Source organism: Schistocerca cancellata, chromosome 6 (genome assembly GCF_023864275.1).
Source record: "Schistocerca cancellata isolate TAMUIC-IGC-003103 chromosome 6, iqSchCanc2.1, whole genome shotgun sequence".
NCBI lineage: Eukaryota > Metazoa > Arthropoda > Insecta > Orthoptera > Acrididae > Schistocerca > Schistocerca cancellata.
In genome coordinates, this window is record NC_064631.1 from 565,945,730 (window position 1) to 565,969,759 (window position 24,030).

A 24,030-nucleotide genomic window follows, 5' to 3' on the forward strand; every position below is an offset into this window, starting at 1 on the left:
TGGCTAAGCAGGGATGGCTAGAGGACAAATGTAAGGATGTAGAGGCTTGTCTCACTAGGGGTAAGATAGATACTGCCTACAGGAAAATTAAAGAGACCTTTGGAGAGAAGAGAACCACTTGTATGAATATCAAGAGCTCAGATGGCAACCCAGTTCTAAGCAAAGAAGGGAAGGCAGAAAGGTGGAAGGAGTATATAGAGGGTTTATACAAGGGCGATGTACTTGAGGACAATATTATGGAAATGGAAGAGGATGTGGATGAAGACGAAATGGGAGATAAGATACTGCGTGAAGAGTTTGACAGAGCACTGAAAGACCTGAGTCGAAACAAGGCCCCGGGAGTAGACAACATTCCATTTGAACTACTGATGGCCTCGGGAGAGCCAGTCATGACAAAACTCTACCATCTGGTGAGCACGATGTATGAGACAGGCGAAATACCCTCAGACTTCAAGAAGAATATAATAATTCCAATCCCAAAGAAAGCAGGTGTTGACAGATGTGAAAATTACCGAACTATCAGTTTAATAAGTCACAGCTGCAAAATACTAACGCGAATTCTTTACAGACGAATGGAAAAACTGGTAGAAGCCGACCTCGGGGAAGATCAGTTTGGATTCCGTAGAAATGTTGGAACACGTGAGGCAATACTGACCTTACGACTTATCTTAGAAGAAAGATTGAGAAAAGGCAAACCTACGTTTCTAGCATTTGTAGACTTAGAGAAAGCTTTTGACAATGTTAACTGGAATACTCTCTTTCAAATTCTGAAGGTGGCAGGGGTAAAATACAGGGAGCGAAAGGCTATTTACAGTTTGTACAGAAACCAGATGGCAGTTATAAGAGTCGAGGGGCATGAAAGGGAAGCAGTGGTTGGGAAAGGAGTAAGACAGGGTTGTAGCCTCTCCCCGATGTTATTCAATCTGTATATTGAGCAAGCAGTAAAGGAAACAAAAGAAAAATTCGGAGTAGGTATTAAAATTCATGGAGAAGAAGTAAAAACTTTGAGGTTCGCCGATGACATTGTAATTCTGTCAGAGACAGCAAAGGACTTGGAAGAGCAGTTGAACGGAATGGACAGTGTCTTGAAAGGAGGATATAAGATGAACATCAACAAAAGCAAAACGAGGATAATGGAATGTAGTCAAATTAAGTCAGGTGATGCTGAGGGAATTAGATTAGGAAATGAGCCACTTAAAGTAGTAAAGGAGTTTTGCTATTTAGGGAGTAAAATAACCGATGATGGTCGAAGTAGAGAGGATATAAAATGTAGACTGGCAATGGCAAGGAAAGCATTTCTCAAGAAGAGGAATTTGTTAACATCGAGTATAGATTTAAGTGTCAGGAAGTCGTTTCTGAAAGTATTTGTATGGAGTGTAGCCATGTATGGAAGTGAAACATGGACGATAACTAGTTTGGACAAGAAGAGAATAGAAGCTTTCGAAATGTGGTGCTACAGAAGAATGCTGAAGATAAGGTGGGTAGATCACGTAACTAATGAGGAGGTATTGAATAGGATTGGGGAGAAGAGAAGTTTGTGGCACAACTTGACTAGAAGAAGGGATCGGTTGGTAGGACATGTTTTGAGGCATCAAGGGATCACAAATTTAGCATTGGAGGGCAGGGTGGAGGGTAAAAATCGTAGAGGGAGACCAAGAGATGAATACACTAAGCAGATTCAGAAGGATGTAGGTTGCAGTAGATACTGGGAGATGAAGAAGCTTGCACAGGATAGAGTAGCATGGAGAGCTGCATCAAACCAGTCTCAGGACTGAAGACCACAACAACAACAATCCGAACTTTTCTTTTGTTTCTTTTACTACTTTCTCAATATACAGATTAAATAGCATCGGGGAGAGGCTACAACCCTGTCTCACTCCCTTACCAACCACTGCTTCCCTTTCATGCCTATCGACTCTTATAAATGCGATCTGCTTCTTGTACAAATTGTAAATAGCCTTTCGCTCCCTGTATTTTACCCCTGCCACCTTTAGAATTTGAAAGAGAGTATTCCAGTCAACGTTGTCAAAAGCTTTCCCTAAGTCTGCAAATGCTAGAAATGTAGGTTTGCCTTTCCTTAATCTGTCTTCTAAGATAAGTCGTAAGGTCAGTGTTGCCTCACGTGTTCCAGTATTTCTACGGAATCCAAACTGATCTTCCCCGAGGTCGGCTTCTACCAGTTTTTCCATTCGTCTGTAAAGAATTCGTGTTAGTATTTTGCAGCTGTGAATTATTAAACTGATAGTTCGGTAATTTTCACATCTGTCGACACCTGCTTTCTTTGGGATTGGAATTATTATATTCTTCTTGAAGTCTGAGGGTATTTCGCCTGTCTCATACATCTTGCTCACCAGATGGTAGAGTTTTGTCAGGACTGGCTGTCCCAAGGCTGTCGGTAGTTCTAATGGAATGTTGTCTACTCCCGGGCCATTGTTTCGACTCAGGTGTTTCACTGCTCTGTCAAACTCTTCACGCAGTATCATATCTCCCATTTCATCTTCATATACATCCTCTTCCATTTCCATAATATAGTCCTCAAGAAGATCGCCACAGTATAGACCCTCTACATACTCCTTCCACCTTTCTGCTTTCCCTTCTTTGCTTAGAACTGTGTTTCCATCTGAGCTCTTGATATTCATACAAGTGGTTCTCTTTTCTACAAAGGTCTCTTTAAATTTCCAGTAGGCAGTATCTATCTTACCCCTAGTGAGATAAGCCTCTACATTCCTACTTTTGTCCTCTAGCCATCCCTGCTTAGCCATTTTGCACTTCCTGTCGATCTCATTTTTGAGACGTTTGTATTCTATTTGGCCTGCTTCATTTACCGCATTTTAGTATTTTCTTCTTTCATCAATTAAATTCATTATCTCTTCTGTTACCCAAGGATTTCTACTAGCCCTAATCTTTTTACCTACTTGATCCTCTGCTGCCTTCACTATTTCATCCCTCAAAGCTACCCGCCCTTCTTCTACTGAATTTCTTTCTCCAATTCCTGTCAATTGTTCCCTTATGCTCTCCCTGAAACTTTGTAAAACCTCTTGTTCTTTCAGTTTATCTAGGTCCCATCTCCTTAAATTCCCACCTTTTTGCAGTTTTTTCAGTTTTAATCTACATTTCACAACCAATAGATGGTGGTCAGAGTCCACATCTGCCCCTGGAAATGTCTTACAATTTAAAACCTGGTTCCTAAATCTCTGTCTATCAATTATATAATCTACCTGAAACCTTCTAGGGTCTCCAGGGTTCATCCATGTATACAACCTTCTTTTATGATTCTTGAACCAAGTGTTAGCTATGATTAAGTTATGCCCTGCGCAAAATTCTACCACGCAGCTTCCTCTTTCATTTCTTAGCCCCAATCGATATTCACCTGTTATGTTTCCTTCTCTCCCTTCTCCTACTCTCGAATTCCAGTCACCCATGACTGTTAAATTTTCGTCTCCCTTCACTAACTGAATAATTTCTTCTATCTCATCATACATTTCATCAATCTCCTCATCATCTGCAAAGCTAGTTGGCATATAAACCTGTACTACCGTAGTAGGCGTGGGCTTCGTGTCTATCTTGGCCACAATAATGCGTTCACTATGCCGCTGGTAGTAGCTTACCCGCACTCCTATTTTTATTCATTATTAAATCTACTCCTGCATTATCCCTATTTGATTTTGTATTTATAATCCTATATTCACCTGACCAAGAGTCTTGTTCCTCTTGCCACCGAACGTCACTAATTTCCACTATATGTAATATTAACCTATCCATTTCCCTTTTTAAATTTTCTAACCTACCTACCCGATTAAGGGATCTGACATTCCACGCTCCGATCCGTAGAACCCCAGTTTTCTTTCTCCTGATAACGACGTCCTCTTGAGTAGCCCCCACCTGGAGATCCAAATGGGGGACTATTTTACCTCCGGAACATTTTACCCGAGAGGACGCCATCACCATTTAATCATTCAGTAAAGCTGCATGCCCTCGGGAAAAATTACGGCTGTAGTTTTCCCTCGCTTTCCATCGTTCACAGTACCAGAGCAGCAAGGCCATTTTGGTTAGTGTTACAACGCCAGATTAGTCAATCATCCAGACCATTGCCCCTGCAACTACTGACAAGGCTGCTGCCCCTCTTCAAGAACCACACGTGGTGTAAGTGATAAATTATAGATAGATAATAATGGATAATCATAGGTATTTTATGACAGAATATTGACATTAGGAAGACGCTGTGGAGCTGTGACACACTTACAAACGTGTATACGTTTTTGTTTGAGCTTTAGAGAGCTATATATCCCTTAAACGAAGTGTCGTAGGAAAAAAATTGTATCAGGTGAAAAATTAATGTTGGTAAATGGAAGATCTGTCCGTGACACAACTGATACTCCTAACAACCCTCCCGCATGGAGACGGATAACTTTATGTTTTCAGCATATTGGGGTTGTAAGATAAAAAAAAATTGTATCGAGAGGTTGGACGTGTACGGGTGTGGAGACAACCTCATGAATCCATGAATCCTACATGTCAGCAGGGGACTGTTGAAGCTGGTGGAGGCTCTGCAATGGTGTGGGACGTGTGAAGTTGGAGGGATATAGGATCCCTGATACGTCTAGATACGACTCTGACAGGTGACACGTACGTATGCATCCCGTCTGATCACCTGCATCCATTCATGTCTATTATGCATTTCGACGGACTTGGACAACTCCAGCAGGACCACGCGACACCCCACACGCGCGGAATTGCTATGGAGTGCCTTCAGGAACACTCTTTTGAGGTTAAACACTTCCACTGACTGCCGAAGTACCCAGACACGAACATTGTTGATCTTATCTGAGATGCCTTGCGACGTGCTGTCACAGATTTATGGACAGCCCTGAAGGATTCATGGTGTCATTTCCATCCAGCACTATTTCAGACATTAGTCGAGTTCATACGACGTCGTGTTCCTTACACAATATTAGGGAGGTGTACCAGTTTCGTTGGCTCTTCAAAGTACATGGTACAACGTGATAATGCTACTCTGGAGTGGACGGTTTTGAAAATATGTGGATGACTTTGATATTGTTTCAAGTAGACCTAAGACATATATTCTGTAAAATACGATGGCGTGCTGAAGAGTAATGTTTCCCAATTTTTAACGTGAAAAGTCTTAAAAGCTTTTTAGATACAATAAACGTTATCCACATTCTACAATTTTATTCTTCATGTCTACATATTTGCAGTGCTGTGCCAATAGAGAGCTCCGAACTGTAGCGCGTAACATGGTGGTGTGTAGCACAAATACGTCGGTCCTTGAGAAACAGTATGGTGTTATCTTGTTTTAATTGCAAGAATTCATCCAGACATTGAGTTCCCTCTTATTCAGCATGGCAATGCCAAACCACACACAAGCGCCACGACATCTTCAGCAGTCCGACATTTTGGGTTCACCATCACGAGTCATTCTCCATACAGTCCCGACATGGCCGCTCTGTATTTTCATCTGTTTCCAAAACTTAAAGAAGACCTTCGAGGACTTTACTTTGATAATGATGAAGAAATGCAAGCGGAAGTGAGGTTGTGGATCAGTCAACAAAGGTAAACATTCTACAGTGACGGCATCAACATACTCTCTCTAGTTGGGAGACATGTGTTAATCTCACCAGGGCTATTATGTTGAGAAATAAATACGTAGACATTTAGAATAAAGATGAATGTTAATTGCTAAACTTCTCACTGTTAAAAGCAGTGAGAAATGATTCTAGTTACTTATTCATCTATAACTCTCCCACAATGAACGACACTAATTAAACTGTGCATGACGTAGTTAATAAACACTGATTTCTGGTCCAGGAAGAAATGATAGCCATATATTTCCCTTAATTAGGCACAGGGGTGACTAGCTATAAAATTAAATTCAATGGTAGGACAAATTCCCGAGTTTATGAGCACAATCTGATTTCGTTAAAAGCATTGCCAAATTATTCAATTAAAGTTACTCCAGACCCAACGACATTAATGATAAATGCAAAACAAGATAAAACTGAAGTTATTTAGATTTGGCAAAGTTCAGAAAGGGAAGCATGACAGTAAGTTTCACTATCTAACACATTAAATTGTAATTGGCTCATACCCGTCAGTATTTGCATTTACGCTTGGAATATCGGTAAAGTTGTTGTGCTACAGTGCCAGCCCCAGCGGCCATCAATTGTTACGTGTTACTAAATTTATCAAGGGATTCACTGCCGATGCTACCAGTAAATGTCGACGACGTTCGAGTGCGAATGCGTCGGCTGTGGGAGGTGCTGGGTCTCGTTTAGCGCACCTGTGTGTGCGCCACTGCTGCAGCGTACTTGTACGAGGTCTGATCCAGAAGCACCGGCCGTTGCGACCGAGCGGTTCTAGTCGCTTCAGCCCGGAACCGCGCTGCTGCTGCGGTGGCAGGTTCGAATCCTGCCTCGGGCATGGGTGTGTGTGATGTCCTTAGGTTAGTTAGGTTAAAGTAGTTCTACGTCTAGGGGACTGATGCCCTCAGATGTTAAGTCCCGTAGTGCTTGGATCCATTTGAACCATTTTGATCCAGAAGTCCACGTCGGGAGCGTCCTGGTTGAAGACGTCACAGCTGCGTGCAGAACATAACGTGTCTCCTGTGAATATAAAACGTGAAGTGACTCTCCTGCAAGCAGGGGCCGAGGTTGCCGTCAGCAAGGTGAGCCTAAAGCCGCTCGGCTCAGTGAAATTAGAAGCGCAGTGCGCGTCAGTTCAGCTTGAGTTTCACCCGTCGTTAGCAGTAATGAGCAATGAAAGTAACGTTTTTGAACGTCAGTTGAAAAATTAAGAAGACGCCGCTGTACTGTTACCACCGTACGAAAAATATAGCCCTTCTAATCAAGTGTACTGAAACCCTTCTTCCACCAAGTAGCGTCTAAAATTTTACTTAACGTAACTCCTGCCAATCCAGATGTCCTATGTTTCTCAGCTTTCAGCTTTTTCTAACGTGGGAATATGAAAAAACAAAAGGGAGAAGAGTGTCAGTTTAGATGCCGAATAGGCGGCCTAAGCATATGACACCCATTACCAGTTACCTGGGAAATGCCTCTGTTTTTTACAAAATTTCCGAGATTCGTATCTCCCATAGAATGTCTTCTCTTAAGAATGACTCAAAAAACTGGCTGTGTTATTTACCAAATCCTCTTTCCCCAGGGAAGATTGTCGTTAGCTCTAAAATGTTGCAGAGTGCGCTCGGCTGACAAGATCTCTCCAGGAAGTGAGCGGCTATCTCTACCGTCTGTCCTCTCCACCAGTGCCTGGCGCTTTCCGTGCCTGTTATATCGGCAAGGTCGAGATAGTTCTTCTGTTGAACTTTCCTTGTTGCTCTGCGTCAGCACAGCACGTAGATATCGTCTTAGCGCACACCAAGTTCGTGCAATAGAACACCTACAAGTCTCTAGAGGGAAGAAAAGGAAGGAATCCCCTCCACAGTCACTGGAGTTGTATTGCAGTTGAAAAAATATGACAGTCTCCCCAATTTCGACTGGATTTAATTTGAAATGTAACTAATTTGCATATCAAAATGACTCTAATTTACATACAAAATGTGGCGAGTTTGCATAACGACGTTTTCTGATGAGGCCTACTGCTGCGACACTTCTCATAATAACGTTTGCTTTGTTTAACAAAGAGTTCTCATATTAAAAATTGGGAGGCATTACTTTTCAGCTGGCCCATGTAGTCTATTCATGTAACTAATGCTTCTTCTATAGTCACTAGATGCACTTAGTGCATTTTCCCAATTGATAGTATGTTACATTTAATCGTCTCACTTCAGTGAAATCTATGAAAGTCAGTCTGCAGTTTTAGTAGAAACAACTCACAAAACTGCGACAGATTTTGGAATGATTGTCATGAAGGTGCTGATGGAGCGAGCGATGTGTTGAAGTCTGAAATGCAGTGTCCCCAGAATATTCCTTCGGCTAGCTTCGGCTAGCTCCAAGCGACAAAGATTCCTCTCATCTATAGCTGTTCTTTTTCATTAGCGTGTTTTACTCTTGATATATATAATTTCTTGAATGTTTATGATCATACCTGCAAATATGACTGTGAAGATCAGGGTACTCTGAGCATACAACAGCAACGCTTCTCTAACAGTTTTCGCGCCATTCACTTTAAACTCTCTATAGAGGGTTGCTGACTTTTTCAGGCTAGCAAATGCTCAGTTTTTAACTGATCCTTAATTGGTCATATTTTGACCGCTTACGTCAGATTTTCTTCGGAACCTTAATCTAAAGTTTTCGTGTTTGACCTGTAACTCGTACTGATAGGTGGTATCTGTGACTGATGTGTCCTGTCAGAGTGGTTTTCCATTTTCTTGCACGTAATTGTAAGGCGTTTTGTGTGTTCCTGTCTGGAAAGGGCAATGTGCGGGCACAACATGTGCGCTCATGTTTTCTTCCACTGTATTTATTAGTGAACTTAAGATTTTTTGTTGCTATTACCTATTGCAGTGGACAATAGTATTGTGTGACTATCAGAATACAGTTAGCATTATATTTTAATAAAGCCTCCTTATTCTTTACATTTTATTGCATAATATGCGAGCACAATTACCTGCGTCTGTTTTCACTACCTCCCATTGTAGAAGTTTTTATACACTTCCTTTTTCACGTTTCTTTTGAAACGTTCTATTGAAAAAAAGTGAGCTAACATGCAGAAGCGACATGTAGCGTGCCACACAGCAAGGACGTCACTCGTCAGTCTAAATTATTTCTTCTAATTGTCAGCATGAGTGTCGCAGTAGTGCTTATACTACCCAATTTTGGATGCTTTGTGAATAAGCTCTTGTAACTAATAACTGTAGCTATACCATATAGAAGGGTTGGAACTTAAATAGTGGCAACTATTTATTTACAACCGATTCAAAAGAGTTATATGTTTGCACCTGTTACTGTTCTTCAAAGTCGTCACCAGCGATGTGGAAGGCGTAGTATTCCGTTAGCAGAGCCTGTTCTGTTGATCTTCCGAATGGAGCGGTCTACTGCCTGTCGAATCTCTGGAACGGTACTGAAGCGAATGGCACGAAGTGATTCCTTCATCTTCGGAATCAATTCAAAGTCACAAGGACTTACGTACGGGGAGTATGGTGGACGGTACAGTACTTCCCAGGCCGGACGTTGTGGCCGACCGGTTCTAGGCGCTTCAATCTGGAACCGCGCCACCGCCACGGTCGCAGGCTCAAATCCTGCCTCGGGCATGGATGTGTGTGATGTCCTTAGGTTAGTTAGGTTTAAGTAGTTCTAAGTTCTAGGGGACTGATGACCTCAGATATTAAGTCCCATGGTGCTCAGAGCCATTTGAACCATTTTTGAGTACTTCCCAGTCCCATAGACCGAACAGAGCTACCACAGCTTGCACTGTATGCGCCCGCGCATTGTCGTGCAAAATGATGGGTGGGTTGAGCAGAAAGTGTCGCCGCTTCTTTGGCAAAGCTGGTGATGCACCAATAACGAACAGTAATACTGTGCATTGATGGTCTGCCGTGGAGGAACGTAATACTTTGGGACAACACCAACACAGTCGCACACGAGAATCACCGTACTGTGGCTCTGACGCCCTTTCGATTTTCGCGGCGACCCATAATGACGCCATTCGTTCGTTGTATTGTCGCTTCAGTTTTGGTTCGCACTATGTGGCCCATGTCTCATCCAGTGTTACGATACGGCATAAGAAAGCCTCTCCTTCGCGCTCATAGCGTTCCTAGTGCGTCTGAGCAGCGTCGTAACGCATCCATTCCTGCATTTCTGTCAATTCATGCGGAACCCATCGTGGTGAAATTTTCCGCATGCCCAGGTGTTCCTTCAGGATGCGAAGCACAGTCGTATGCGCTAATCCGGTTTTGTGGGCGAGCTGACGAATCGTATGGCGTCGATCACTGTCCACTATCGCGGCAACAGCATGCACTTCTTCTTCAGAGACGCTAGTACGACCAGCCCGATGCATGTCTGCCACAGTTTACCGACCTTCGTTGAAGGATTTTACTCAACGTGCCACTGTTCTGTACGGCAATGCCGATTCCCCGCACGGCTCTTGAAGACCTTGATGACACTGTCGTGCTGCACGACCTCTGGCACATTCAATCTTGATCCAACTCTGTTGTTCCTGTTTCGAAAACATAGTGACTCCGTTACGTTAGACCGCTCGCTCACAAGTGACTGTGTTTCCCTCGACTGTGCTCACGTCGGTGACGTGGAACGGGCGAGTCCATTTGCTCGGAAGGGAGGTATGTCAACAACGTGTGCTATCTGCGACAACAGTATATTCTATTGCATAATGTCTCCACAAATGGTTCAAATGGCTCTGAGCACTATGGGACTTAACATATGGGTCATCAGTCCCCTAGAACTTAGAACTACTTAAACCTAACTAACCTAAGGACATCACACACATCCATGCCCGAGGCAGGATTCGAACCTGCGACTGTAGCAGTCGCGCGGCTCCGGACTGAGCGCCTAGAACCGCGAGACCACCGCGGCAAGCAGTGTCTCCACAGCAGTGGCCCCTATTTAAGTACCAACCTACGTATGTATGTAGCGATACGATACAATTAATACACTGCAACCTCGCAGGTAAGGAAATAATTCCAAATTGCTTAAATTGATTTCTGAATCTGTATTTGTGTGAAATGGGGGTATATCTCTGCTTTGTGGTAGACGGGCATCATTAACTGAAACTAATGATCTGATTAATTAACACTTTTGGTCCGTGACTGGAATTACAATATACACTACTGGTCATTAAAATTGCTACACCAAGAAGAAATGCAGATGATAAACGGGTATCCATTGGACAAATATATTATACCAGAACTGACATGTGATTACATTTTCACGCAATTTGGGTGCATAGATCCTGAGTAATCAGTACCCAGAACAACCACCTCTGGCCGTAATAACGGCCTTGATACGCCTGGGCATTGAGTCAAACAGAGCTTGGATGGCGTGTACAGTTACAGCTGCCTATGCAGCTTCCACACGATACCACAGTTCATCAAGAGTAGTGACTGGCGTATTGTGAAGAACCAGTTGCTCAGCCACCATTGACCAGACGTTTTCAATTGGTGAGAGATCTGGAGAATGTGCCGCCCAGCACAGCAGCAGTCGAACAGGACCAGCAACATGCGGTCTTGAATTATACTGCTGAAATGTAGGGTTTCGCAGGCATCGAAAGAGGGGTAGAGCCACGGGTCATAACACATTTTAAATGTAGCGTCCACGGTTCAGAGTGCCGTCAATGCGAACAAGAGGTAGCCGAGACGTGTAACCAATGGCACCCCATACCACCACGCCGGGTGATACGCCAGTGTGCGTTCACCCCGATGTGCGTTCACCCCGATGTCGCCAAACACGGATGCAACCATCACAATGCTGTAAACAGAACCTGGATTCATCCGAAAAAATGACGGTTTGCCATTCGTACACCCAGGTTCGTCGTTGAGTACACCATTGCAGGCGCTGCTGTCTGTGATGCACCGTCAAGGGTAACCGCAGCCATGGTCTCCGAGCTAATAGTCCGTGCTGCTTCAAACGTCGTCGAACTGTTCGTGCAGATGGTTTTTGTCTTGCAAACGTTCCCATTTTATCTGGCGGATAAGATGCCTGTCATCTCGACTGCTAGTGATACGAGGCCGTTGGGATCCAGCACGGCGATCGGTATTCCCCCCCTGAACCCACCGATTCCCTATTCTGCAAACAGTCATTGGATCTCGAACAACGCGAGCAGCAATGTCGCGACGCGATGAACAGCAATCGCGATAATCTACGATCCGACCTTTATCAAAGTCGGAAACGTGATGGTACGCATTTCTCCTTCTTACACGAGGTGTCTGAACAACGTTTCACCGGGCAACGCCTGTCAACTACTGTTTGAGAAACCGGTTGGAAACTTTCCTCATGTCAGCACGTTGTAGGTGTCGCCACCGGCGCCAGCTTTGTGTGAATGCTCTGAAAAGCTAATCATTTGCGTATCACAGCATCTTCTTCCGGTCGGTTAAATTTCGCGTCTGGAGCACGTCTTCGTGTTGGTGTAGCAATTTTAATGGCCAGTAGTGTAATAATTATTTCCTGACTCTCTGGATAACTCTACGGTCGCTATATTGTAATTCATGCCATAGATGGCTCACCGAATTTACGCAGATGAAATTCGGACATGGTTGAGCTCCTGCTGCTAGTAGGCGCCCTTCGGCCGGCGTGCCGCAGACTTCTCGTGTGATGGAAGGCTGGTCGTTACCCGGGACGTCCTTACCCGCCTAACGACGCGACGCCCATACCTGCTGTCTGTCACGGACACCTGCGCCCCTACAGAAATTCTGCGCAGAAAGGAGCGCGATGTGTGAGCTCTAACGGCCGTCACACGCCATTATCGATAAGAGTGCTTCCGCCCTTCGACAGGTAGCTGCGCGTCTTAATGTATTACGTATTGTATCTACATATTGTATCTACCTATTTACAGATATTTACCGTGGGAGTCACCACCGACAGAAGCAATGGAGGAGAGGGGTTGTGATAGCTGTTGGTTCCAATGGCTCCAAGCACTATGGGACTTAACATCTGAGGTCATCAGCCCACTAGACTTAGAACTACGTAAACCTAACTAACCTAAGGACATCACACACATCTAATCCCGAGGCAGGATTCGAACCTGCGAACGTAGCAGCAGCGCGGTTCCGGACTGAAGCGCCTAGAACCGCTCGGCCACAGCGGCCGACACCAAAAGGATCTGTACATAACACTTGCAGATTAACAGAACATTTTATTTCTAAAAAGGAAAGAAACAATACTTAACTTCTCGTTATGAGGTGGGTTGATGTGCTTCCTGTGTCCTTCTACATGCAATTACTACTACACGCTATTGCTGATCGTACAACGCAGGCTAAGTATCATCCTCTTATTACTCAGTACCTCTGCCCTCGAAGTCCGCGATCGAACTAGGAGCCGTCCAGCGATGGGTGGCTGGTTAAATTAGATTTTAGAGGGGTTGCTGAACTCCGTCTTCCTGGAGGTGTGGCCCTGCCCTATCCATTGGCGAGCGGGTCAGCGCCATCTTGAAGCCGTTTCGCGGCGCTGCGCTGGTCCGAGTGTAGTTGATGCTTTAGGACTGCACATCGATCAATCTGAAACCCGTCATCTATAATGAAACTCGTAATTTTCGGACGGAAAAGGGTCGTATAACTTATCCAAGAGCTGGGGAAGTTTTGTTGTTGTGGTCTTCAATATGAAGACCGATTTGATGCAGCTTTCGATGCTACTCTGTACTATGCAAGCCTCTTCATCTCCAAATAACTGCTGCAACGCACATCCATCGGAATCTATTTACTGTACTCATCTCTTGATTCCCCTGTGAAATTTTAATCCCCCTCCCCACTTTGACTAACTCCCGATACTGAATCAATGATTACTTGATGTCTCAAAATCTGTACTGTTATGCTACAAATTTCCTTTCTCCCCAGTTCTTGCAGTATGTTGATGACATAGCCTAACAGGTTTTCCAGTCTACCGTCTCAAACTACATGTCTTTAAAATTCCTTTGATACACCTGCTATTGTTTCAGAAGTGTTGGTCCATAGCTATGGGTTGTCCGATAGATTTAAATGTATTGTAAAATATGTAGAAGGGACATCAGATGCAAGATAAAGCGGCAGAAAGTAAAGAATTAAACAAATTCTGGCTGAATGAGCTAAATAGCGAAATCATCTAATGAGGCTATTTTGTAGCGGATTGTACCCAACTGAAGTATTTTGTCTGCGATGGTATCATATGAATCTCTTTTCAGCACATTAATATCGAAATGTAACATATCAATTACGGGCTGTAATAATCGACATGTACTGGTCACTACTGTGTGCGACTCGCCGGTTTCCAGGTGACGAGAGACTGCCGATATTTTCCAACCAGAAGGGAAACGGTTTGGTTCCACTAATCCGGCTAAAGGCCTTGTCCGACTGGGTGGTTTTCAAAGGTGGGCGTTTTTACCACAGCATGGCCCGCTTTTCCTGCTACCCTTTAGGGAACACACTTGTGAAAGTATAGACAGGCGGCAACACTTGACTGTAGTATGATGGGCGTTAGCAGGAAATTGCCAGTAGCAGTCACTACGTTAAGCTCTGGAGGCTGATTGGCAGAACCGTCTGCAAGTCAAGAAAATGTCGTGGAGCTATAAAAAGCTTCGCCATCGAGGAGTCTGTCTGAGATAGCTGTAGGATGCAGGTGTTGGCCGGAGTGGCCGTGCGGTTCTAGGCGCTACAGTCTGGAACCGCGCGACCGCTATGGTCGCAGGTTCGAATCCTGCCTCGGCCATGGATGTTTGTGATGTCCTTAGGTTGGTTAGGTTTAAGTAGTTCTAAGTTCTAGGGGACTGATGACCTCAGAAGTTAAGTCCCATAGTGCTCAGAGTCATTTGAACCATTTTTTAGGATGCAGGTGGCGAGTCTGGATCCTCTGTGGCGGAGGAGCCGGGTATGCGTATTTGGGAAACTTTTAGTCAGGGTCCAAGGTTATTTTCGCGTATGGAACGTGCAGAAAGTGTTCGCAAGACGCACGCAAGAGACATCTTAATCTATTGCTGGTTTGGAGGTGGGTTTTGACGTTAGCGTGCTTACAAAGACTGTTAAGTAAAAGGTCACGTGACAGAGTGTGGAGCAACTCGCTAGCTGGAGGCGTTGTGCAACGAACGTAGCGGACTTGGCGAGGCTTGTCACAAGAGGAATAAATTGAGTTTTTCTGCAATAGAAATTAGAAGTGTGACGATCTTGTGCATGTCCTTACCCTCTTTGGATTTTTAAAGTGCTCCTCTGTTGTTTGGAGAAGAGACGGGAGAAACCGGCAGGCGATGGTGTGGGGACAGACTGCGGTATTTGTCCTCCAGTCCAGTGGACGGACTTCGGAGCTTTTGAAGGCAGGTTTCAGGGCAATGAATAGTGGCGCAGCGGAGGTGCAGTTTGAACCCTGTTTCGCCCGTCTCTGCGAGGCCGGCAATCCGGACTTATAGCTTAGGTATAGCAGAGCCTATAAATTATCCAGGTCCGCCAACAAACGTTTGGGGCGAAGTCTGCGGAGCAGTAACTCGCATGATTCGTCTCGAGCGCCGCGCGACACGAAGAGTTCGTTAGCTCTGGCCGCGATCGCGACAGGGCTTTGCCGGATGCTACAGGACATCCGAGACGACAGACGAGGATGAACATTTCAGACAAAGCTAAGAATTTTTTTGTCAATGATGTTGTGTGAGGTTAAGGCTGAGCCACCGATATAACTCTGTGGAAGTCAGAGGGATCTGTACCGAGTGACCTTGCCGATAAGAATATCACCTGAATTTAATTACAAATGTTACGCTATGGACAGCTTAATGAATTTAATTTATTAAACAGGGTTGGCCTTAACATACGGGAAACATGGCTTCTGTAACTCGCAAAGAGATAAAAATAGGGAGTTGCATCAACGTGGTGAATGAAGCAATGGTCACCTCAACACCCTATTCATCATAATTCGCAATAAACTTGTGGTTAAAGACAAGTGCTCAAAGACAGGGAACTGTTACGTTCATTGAGAATTAACATAGACTATAATGGAATTAAAATATCGGCACATCGGTAACGACCGGGTTATGAATCTGATGTTAATACGTTAACGTCACGTAGCATTTTAGGAAACAACTGCCGGATGTTAATTAGAGGGGAAAGAAAGAACTACATAGAAAACCATGCATGCACTGACTACCTTTATTCAGCACATGTTGAACTGAGGAATGTTAATAAACGAATATGAATTACAACAGTGAAAGTCCTAATGTCGATCTGAAATCTTTTTGTATAACATGTAACTCTATTTTCGATTGCTCTTGTTGCTCACCATACTTAGTGTTACTGGCGCTCGCGAGTGGTTGCTGTGATGGCTGAAAATTTTACGTCATCTGGTCTGCGCCGATGCCTTCTCTCCCTCGTAGCCAGAAATACAAGTCCCTCTCTTGGCTGAAGCGGCTCCTGGCGAGTCTTGCGTGGAAGTATGTTCCACAGAGTAACCCCAAAAAAACGCCGAATTTTTAAACTACCTTTTTGAGTGTGAGCCCTGTGTAGGACCTTGATCATCAATGACGGTGATTCTCCCAAGGGCCAAACAATCAGATTGATTCTAACAATACAATCTCACGTCCGTACTTAATTTTAATATAATTAACTAATGGTGGGGTTTTAGAATCTGAGCTGGGAAACGGGTAACCTCTGACTACCAGCATCTCTGATGTTTCGCCTTTCAGCCAACAAAGTGTTCTCCATGTGCACACAAGCGTGTTCGGTTCTGTCACTCCTCAATTTATTCATACGAGTGGCACGTGCAACCAGTTTTTCCCTGAAGGCAGATAGGTTTTATTTTGTATTTCAATGAACCGTATTATTCCCACTCTTCTGGTTTCTGTTCAGTGCGACGGCCTTACGCCACCTTACTGGGGTGACCTGTATGCCAACCGCGCTGCTGCTACGGTCGTAGGTTCGAATCCTGCCTCGGGCATGGATGATAGTGATGTCCTTAGGTTAGTGAGGTTGAAGTAGTTCTAAGTCTATGGGACTGATGATCTCAGATATTAAGTCCCATAGTGCTTAGAGCCATCAGAGTGCTTGTAGGTTATGTTATGTCAGCAGGTTAATTCGCGGGAGGATGAACAGTGTTTTGCAGGTTTCTTAATTGTGTGACAAAGGAAAGACAACGTTGAGGAACACCTTAAATAAGAGAAGCATTCAATTCACCAGAGAGAGGATGCTGCTACTTCTCGACTTAAATAAGGGGTAGAGACAGTGGAAGAGAGTGCTAATCTCAAATCCAGCATTGACTAGTAAACTCTGGATCCTGTAAAGAATCGAACTACCATGTATAAGACAATTCCTGATTTCTGAATATTTTTTCAAATGATTTAATGTGTTAAATATTTTACGTTAAGCGAATAAGCGAGAAAAGCTTAGATAAGCTTTGAAATTCTGTTTAAATCTTATCAGAAGTCACTATGTGCTCGCATTATCGAATGGTGGGTTAGTGTAGACTGGATAATTTAAACTTCGTTTTCACCAAAAGCAAGTTTTCAACAAACTCATGTTTTTGACATAATGTCTCCCGCACTATGAATCGTATAATGATACAGTTTTGCAGGGACGTCGTATATGTGGATATTGTCTGCAAACTGTGTTAAGAATAGAGTTAGTAGTAAAGAAGTAATAAATTAAAACTTCATGCTTGATGAAGTTTGAGACAATGGGCAGCAAAAACGCAGCAAGCGATGAACCTTCTTCCTGTCACCCTTTTTTGTGGAGTGTCAGAGAGAAAAAGTTGGTAAATTTCTAAATGATGTGTAAAGCTTGTTGAAAGTCATTATGTGCTCTCATTCTCAAAAAGCGGAAGAATACGTTCTGGGCATTTTCACACAGTCAGTTGCACTGCCTCATGATATAGATACAATCTCTGACTATAATACTTTCCTTACTGTGTTAAGCCTTTAAAACAGGAGTGTAACTCATGATGGGTACACTATGACAGCACTTAAAATTTTTAAGTGCGGGCAATAGTAATATTGAATACTGAAAATCAAATTTATGTTGCCGCTGGAGCCGACGGATACGCAATCTGAAGCAATTGGCACTGAGCCTCAGGAACCAAGAACATAGTTAGCTTATTAGTTATATAGATAGGTCCTATCACATCTGGTGTATTTTCCAGCTCACCACATAAAGGTCACAAATAGTTCCATAACTACCGCTAGAAACTACTGCCACTTACATAAATTATTGTGTCACATAGGATTTATGTTCTGGTCTCTAATTTAACCAGGCATGTATCATGCAACAGCTCAAAGAAGCTAATGTGGATTACGCACCCCCCCCCCCCTAACACACCACACCTTCAACTATCAGTTGTTGAAAGATTAAGCTGTGTTGAAAGAAGGAAGAAATACAAAGATCATACCAAAGAAAACAATGCGATAACTCTGCCATAGAATAGTAATATAATACATTTATATAAACTGGTAATTTTATTTAATCAGCTTCAAAATATGAAAATTCTGAAACCAGCTGTATAAAACTGTTGCATACGACGCAAATAGCCCGTGTCTCGTCGAGTGGGTCACTTATTCCACATTGGTTACGCAGCACTGATCAAACCTGTCACTGCAATCCGGCATCTAAAATCTGAATCAATATTGTACCTTTGCTGTGAGCAAAAATCACATGTTCTAAACGTAGAGAAGATGGAGGCGATTCTACACATAGGCAACATGGAGGTAATCCGCCATAGCTTTTAATTTGAGATATTTCTGTGCAATCTTCCTACTTTCAGTTGTGAGAATCAATATTGTACCTTTACTGTGAACAAAAATCACATGTTCTAAACGTAGAGAAGATGGAGGCGATTCTGCACATAGGCAACATGGAGGTAATCCGCCATAGCTTTTAATTTGAGATATTTCTGTGCAATCTTCCTACTTTCAGTTGTAAGAATCAATATTGTACCTTTACTGTGAACAAAAATCACATGTTCTAAACGTAGAGAAGATGGAGGCGATTCTACACATAGGCAACATGGAGGTAATCCGCCATAGCTTTTAATTTGAGATATTTCTGTGCAATCTTCCTACTTTCAGTTGTAATCAAGACCTTAATGGAAATGGCAAAATAATGTTAATCAGAAGACTGGGAGGAGTTGTGGTCTCAATGACAATAGCTGGTTTCATTCCTAACATTACAAGACAAAAAAATGGCTAAAGAAACGTCACACAAACATTTTTGTTTGAGAAACGCTTTCAGTTATATGCGGTCTATAGTGAAGAAAGCGATCAGCTGGGGATCAACACAAGACACTAACCAGAACTAATCGCCTTACCTGACTTCATACTCATGAATCCGTGGTATGGCCCAAAAACTACGCTACAGTCAAGCATCTATACTCTACTACTCCGTAAAGAAAAATATCGTTCGAAAGAACAGGGTGCTGAGAAGCATATATTGGTGCCCTACGCTGTAGCAGCGAGTACTTTACCCTACCGCTGGTCAGGGCGGCACACCACGATGCACTCGACGACTGGAGTCATGGACAGCAGCAATCTGTTATTAATGGTGCGCGCCCGAAAAATGCAAGTATGCGGTCTCGCGTTCAGCTAATTCGGAATGCAGGTACTTCCCTACGAGCCTCTGAAACCCCATTGATTCCCGTGTACAGGTGGACGCGACTGCTGGTCTGCCAAACTAATTTGACCCCGTCCCATGACTATGCGTGACAGAATGTGTCAAACGTTTAGACGGCCGACTCCAAACAAATAAGTACACCCACGCATCACTCGTTGTGTGCGTGATGCTAGAAGCAGTACCTCTGACGTTTCAGAAGGTGACTCGCACAGGCTGTAAGTCGGCACACTAGTAAAGGACACAAGTCTCACCATTTAGGTAAAGACCTGCAGTTCTTTACTAGCAAAGCGCCAGTACATGAGTGTCCTCTTCTATTTCTCTCAGCCTTCCTCGCCAGCTCGGTACCAAAACACATTTACATCTTAGACTACTCCCACTTTAGCACAAGCCAGTCACGAGCTGGACCATTGCACGCGAAGATGGGAGACTGCCCCTCGCTCTGCATACACTGATTTGATCAATCAGCGATCTTGATATTTGATTGGGAGAAAAGGAAGATTCAGCTTCGTGGCCTCTTCCCCACACATTTGCGCCATGTCCATTGCTAACAACATGACCTCGATGGAACCACAGCCCTCCATAAAATGATCGTTATCTTGCTTGTTGCGTCCATTTTGAACTTTCCAAAGAACGGCCATAAACTCGCTAAAAGCCTCATGCCTTCACAGATATGTTTTGTAACAGAGTCTTGACGTCTGGGCGCCAGTGAACTGTCCCACAGAAATTCACAGAAAGTTCACAGTCGTCTCATCGGCTTCCTGCCTAACAAGGGCCCATCCCCTGCTGTATTACTGGTCTTCAATGCTCTGCCATTGCAGCAGAGACTTCTTAGCGACAGTCAGCCTGCCTGGACGCGGCCCCAAACCGACCAGCGCTATCCAACGTGTCTGCACAATGAGACCACAGAACTCGGCAGTCCGGTCCATCCTCTGCTTTTTTGCCGGTCATCAGTGGTCTGCACACAGTTGCAACGGCTCCTCGGGGCTCGTCAGCCTTCCTGGACGCGGCTGCCGACCGACCGGCGCCATCCAACGTGTCTGCACAATGTGACTGAGGAACTGGGCAGTCCACAAAGGTTTTCACCTAGGCTCTCCTCGTCCCTCAGTCGTCGTACACTTTTACTTCAGTCGTTTAAATTGGCACCCCATTCATGAAAATGCAGGTAAAGCTTACCGCTATTCTTTCATTAGCAAGAGCGTTAACTACTGTCCACCATTTCATCATGATGTATAAAGTCAGATCGTATCCAGGTGTAACAACCAAGTAATAAAGATCAACTTGTCTAAGAACATTAGACAGCATAACACCCTATTAGAAGTGAGAGTGCTCTGCAATCTCTCATCTTTCCTCTCTCTCTCTCATTGAAACAGTTGAGCCATGTGTGACAAGTGCTGCCCATAGTGTTAATGAAAGTACCACTTGAAATTCAAAGCTAAAAAAAAAGGAAATCAAAAGCTGCAGGTAATCGAAAAAACCACACCACCTTACTACAGATGAGGGCCAGCTACAAATTCCCTCCGAATCCAGGTACATATTACAGTAAAGAGACAAAGAACCTGGTACACCTGCCGAATATCGTGAAGGGCCTCCACAAGCACGCAGAAGTGCTGCAACATGATGTGGCATCGTGTCGCCTATGTCTGAAGTCGTGCTGGAAGACATTAACACCATGAATCCTGTAGAAGTGTCCAAAAATCTCTAAGAGTTTGAGGGTGTGGAGATCTCTCCTGAACAGCACATTGCAAGGCATCTCAGATATGCTCAATAGCCGGCCGTTGTGGCCGAGCGGTTCTAGGCGCTTCAGTCTTGAACCGCGCGACTGCTACGTCGCAGGTTCGAATCCTGCCTCGGGCAAGGATGTGTGTGATGTCCTTAGATTAGTTAGGTTTAAGTAGTTCTAAGTTCTAGGGGACTGATGACCTCAGATGTTGAGTCCCATAGTGCTCAGAGTCATTTTGAACCATATGCTCAATAATGTTTATGTCTGGGGAGTTTGGTGGCCAGGGGAATTGTTTAAACCCAGAAGAGTGTTCCTGGACCCACTCTCTAGAAATTCTGGACGTGTGGGCGGTCGCATTGTCTTGCTGGAATTGCAAGTCCGTCGGAATGTACATCGGACAAGAATGGATTTAGGTGATCAGACAGGATACTTACGTATAAGTCACCTATCAGAGTCGTATCTAGACGTATCAGGGGTCTCATATCACTCCAACTGCACACGGCCCACACCATTACAGAGTCTCCACCAGCTTGAACAGGCCCTCCTGACGTGCAGAGTCCATGCATTCATGTGGTAGTCTCCATAGTCGTAACGTCCATCCGCTCAATACAATTTGAAACGAGACTCGTGCGACCAGTTAATATGTTGCCAGTCGTAAACAGTACAATGTCGGTGTTGGCAGGCCCAGGCATGGCGTAACGCTTTGTTTCGTGCAGACATCAAGGGTACTCAAGTGGGCCTTCGGCTCCAAAAGCCAAATCGATGATGTTTCGTTGAACGGTTTGTACGCTGACGCTTGTTTGCAGCCTGACACCAATATCGGTTAGAAGTAGGTTTATACTATATATCTATGTGTCTGTGATTATGAAGTGTTTGTTTTTTCTTAATTGAGGTTATTGATTTGTGTCAGGAAATTTAAAGATTGCAATGTATGTATGAAAAAAGATAGATGATATTTGAAATAAGGAAATGTTATAAAATATGTATGTTCATGAAGAAAAATTTGTGTATTGGATTCTGGTTCATGCTTACGGAACTTGTATTGTGAAAAGTAAAAGCTGTAGGGAAGCACCTCCGCAACGGAAGTGGCTTGGAGCAATGTAAAAGGCGGGTTTGGCGGTCGATCTGGGCGGGAACGGTACGCAATCAGTGGTTAGCCGTTGCACAATACACAACAAAGGTGCCGAGGGAGGTATTTCGAAGCCGTTTTGTATGGAAGTTTTCCTCGGATGTGGATTTGGCTATTGAATAGTACTCTCGGCACTACGGAATGGCTCTAACACTATAAAAATCCGTCGCCAAGAAGAAATTGTAACCAGCACTCAACATCAAGAACCGTAAGCAAAGTTAGCCACCACGTCGCTTGCCACCACTACTCCGCCAACTTCAAGGACACATGTGTATAATAGCATGGACCAAGTAATTTGTATGTGTGTTTTCAATAATAATCCAAGTGCTATAAACCTGTGTTTGTACCCTAATGTTATCCTAATAATGAACTGATGCAGGGTCCTCTCCTAGTGTGCAGAATATCGAGTACCCTGTTTCTATCAAAATAGTGATTTGTTTCTGTGTATTAAAAGTGCAAAAATTTAGTGCCAGCGTGTGCAAATATTACTGTCTAAAATGCTTGCTTCACAGGCGATGAAAAAGCACATAAATTAAACTTATTTGAAACGTAATTTAATCTTGATTGGTATCATGAACGATTGGTTTTTGAAGTTAATCGAGCTCACTGTTGAGTAATTTGTTTTAAAGGATGAAAACATAAATTATTCAAAGTGGGGCTAAGAGTTGGTGTTGATTGAATTGAACTTTGTTTCTGAAAGAATCATAGAGTTTGCCTAGGGAGACAGTGTCAGTTAATGGGTCCCCTCTATATTCGTCTCATATCAGAAAGATAATTGGGATATTTACTGCTACTAAGGAAATCTGATATTTTTATATGAATGGGAATATAAAAAGTGTATAAGTAGTACTATTTAAATTTATTTTTAGTATTTATTTGTCAGTTCAATCAGAACTCTTTTCATGCCGAACTTTAGTTCATTGTTTCCTGCAGTAACATCTTAGTACTGGGTTACATAATGATTGTGATCGTAACTATTATTATTATGAGTGGAGTACAATCTTGCTTTCTATGATAACTGGGTTGAACTTTAGTGGTAACTACTGCTACCCACACCTTAGATCGCTCTGTAGTCGTGTGTATCCAGTGTACTACTCAGAGGCAACCTTAGTGAAAATCACTACGACTACTAATATTCAATTTCCTTGAACCAATGTTTCAAACTAATATGCCTAATTAGGCTGGCGACCGTTTATTGTTTCATTTGGATGAACTTTAATACTTTCATTATCCACAAAGTAAAGCCTGTTTAATTTTTTATGAATTGCAATATCTGCAGAATTACTGTCCGATACCCTTTTCTCCCTTAGACAAACACACGGTGAAATACAAAATTCCTCCTAGAGGGTAACGCTAGTTTGTGCCATAACAAACGAGTAGCTAGTATTACAAGCCCATCATTGAAATTTGATGCAATTTGAGGAAGAGTTTCACTTCTGTCACGTTGAAATATTCTCTTCAGTCGTCCTTGGTCCCGTTCTTGCATGATCGCTTTGCTACCGCAGGGATGTCGGATATTTGATGTTTTACCGGATTCTTGATATTCTCGGTACACTCGTAAAATGGTCGCAAGAGAAAATCCTCACTTCATAGCTACCTCGGAGATGCTGTGTCCTATCGCTCGTGGGCCGACTATAACACCACGTCCAAACTCACTTAAATCTTGGTAACCTGCCATTGTAGCAACAGTAACGGATCTAACAACAGCACCAGACACTTGTTGTCTTATACGGGGGTTGCCGACCGCAGCGCCGTATTCTGCCTGTTTACATATCTCTGTATTTGAATACGCATGTCAGTTTCTTTGGCGCTTCAGTGTACGAAGGTTAACAGGATGTGAGAAATGGCAGCTACGAATATTTGCGAGGGCGTGCTGAAAAGTAACGCCTCCGAAGTTTTTATGTAGAAACACCTAATAATTTTTAGATAAAACAAACTTTATTAGTATTTGCTCGTACTAATCCTGTTAATCCACCAATTGTGAATAGGAAAATGAAC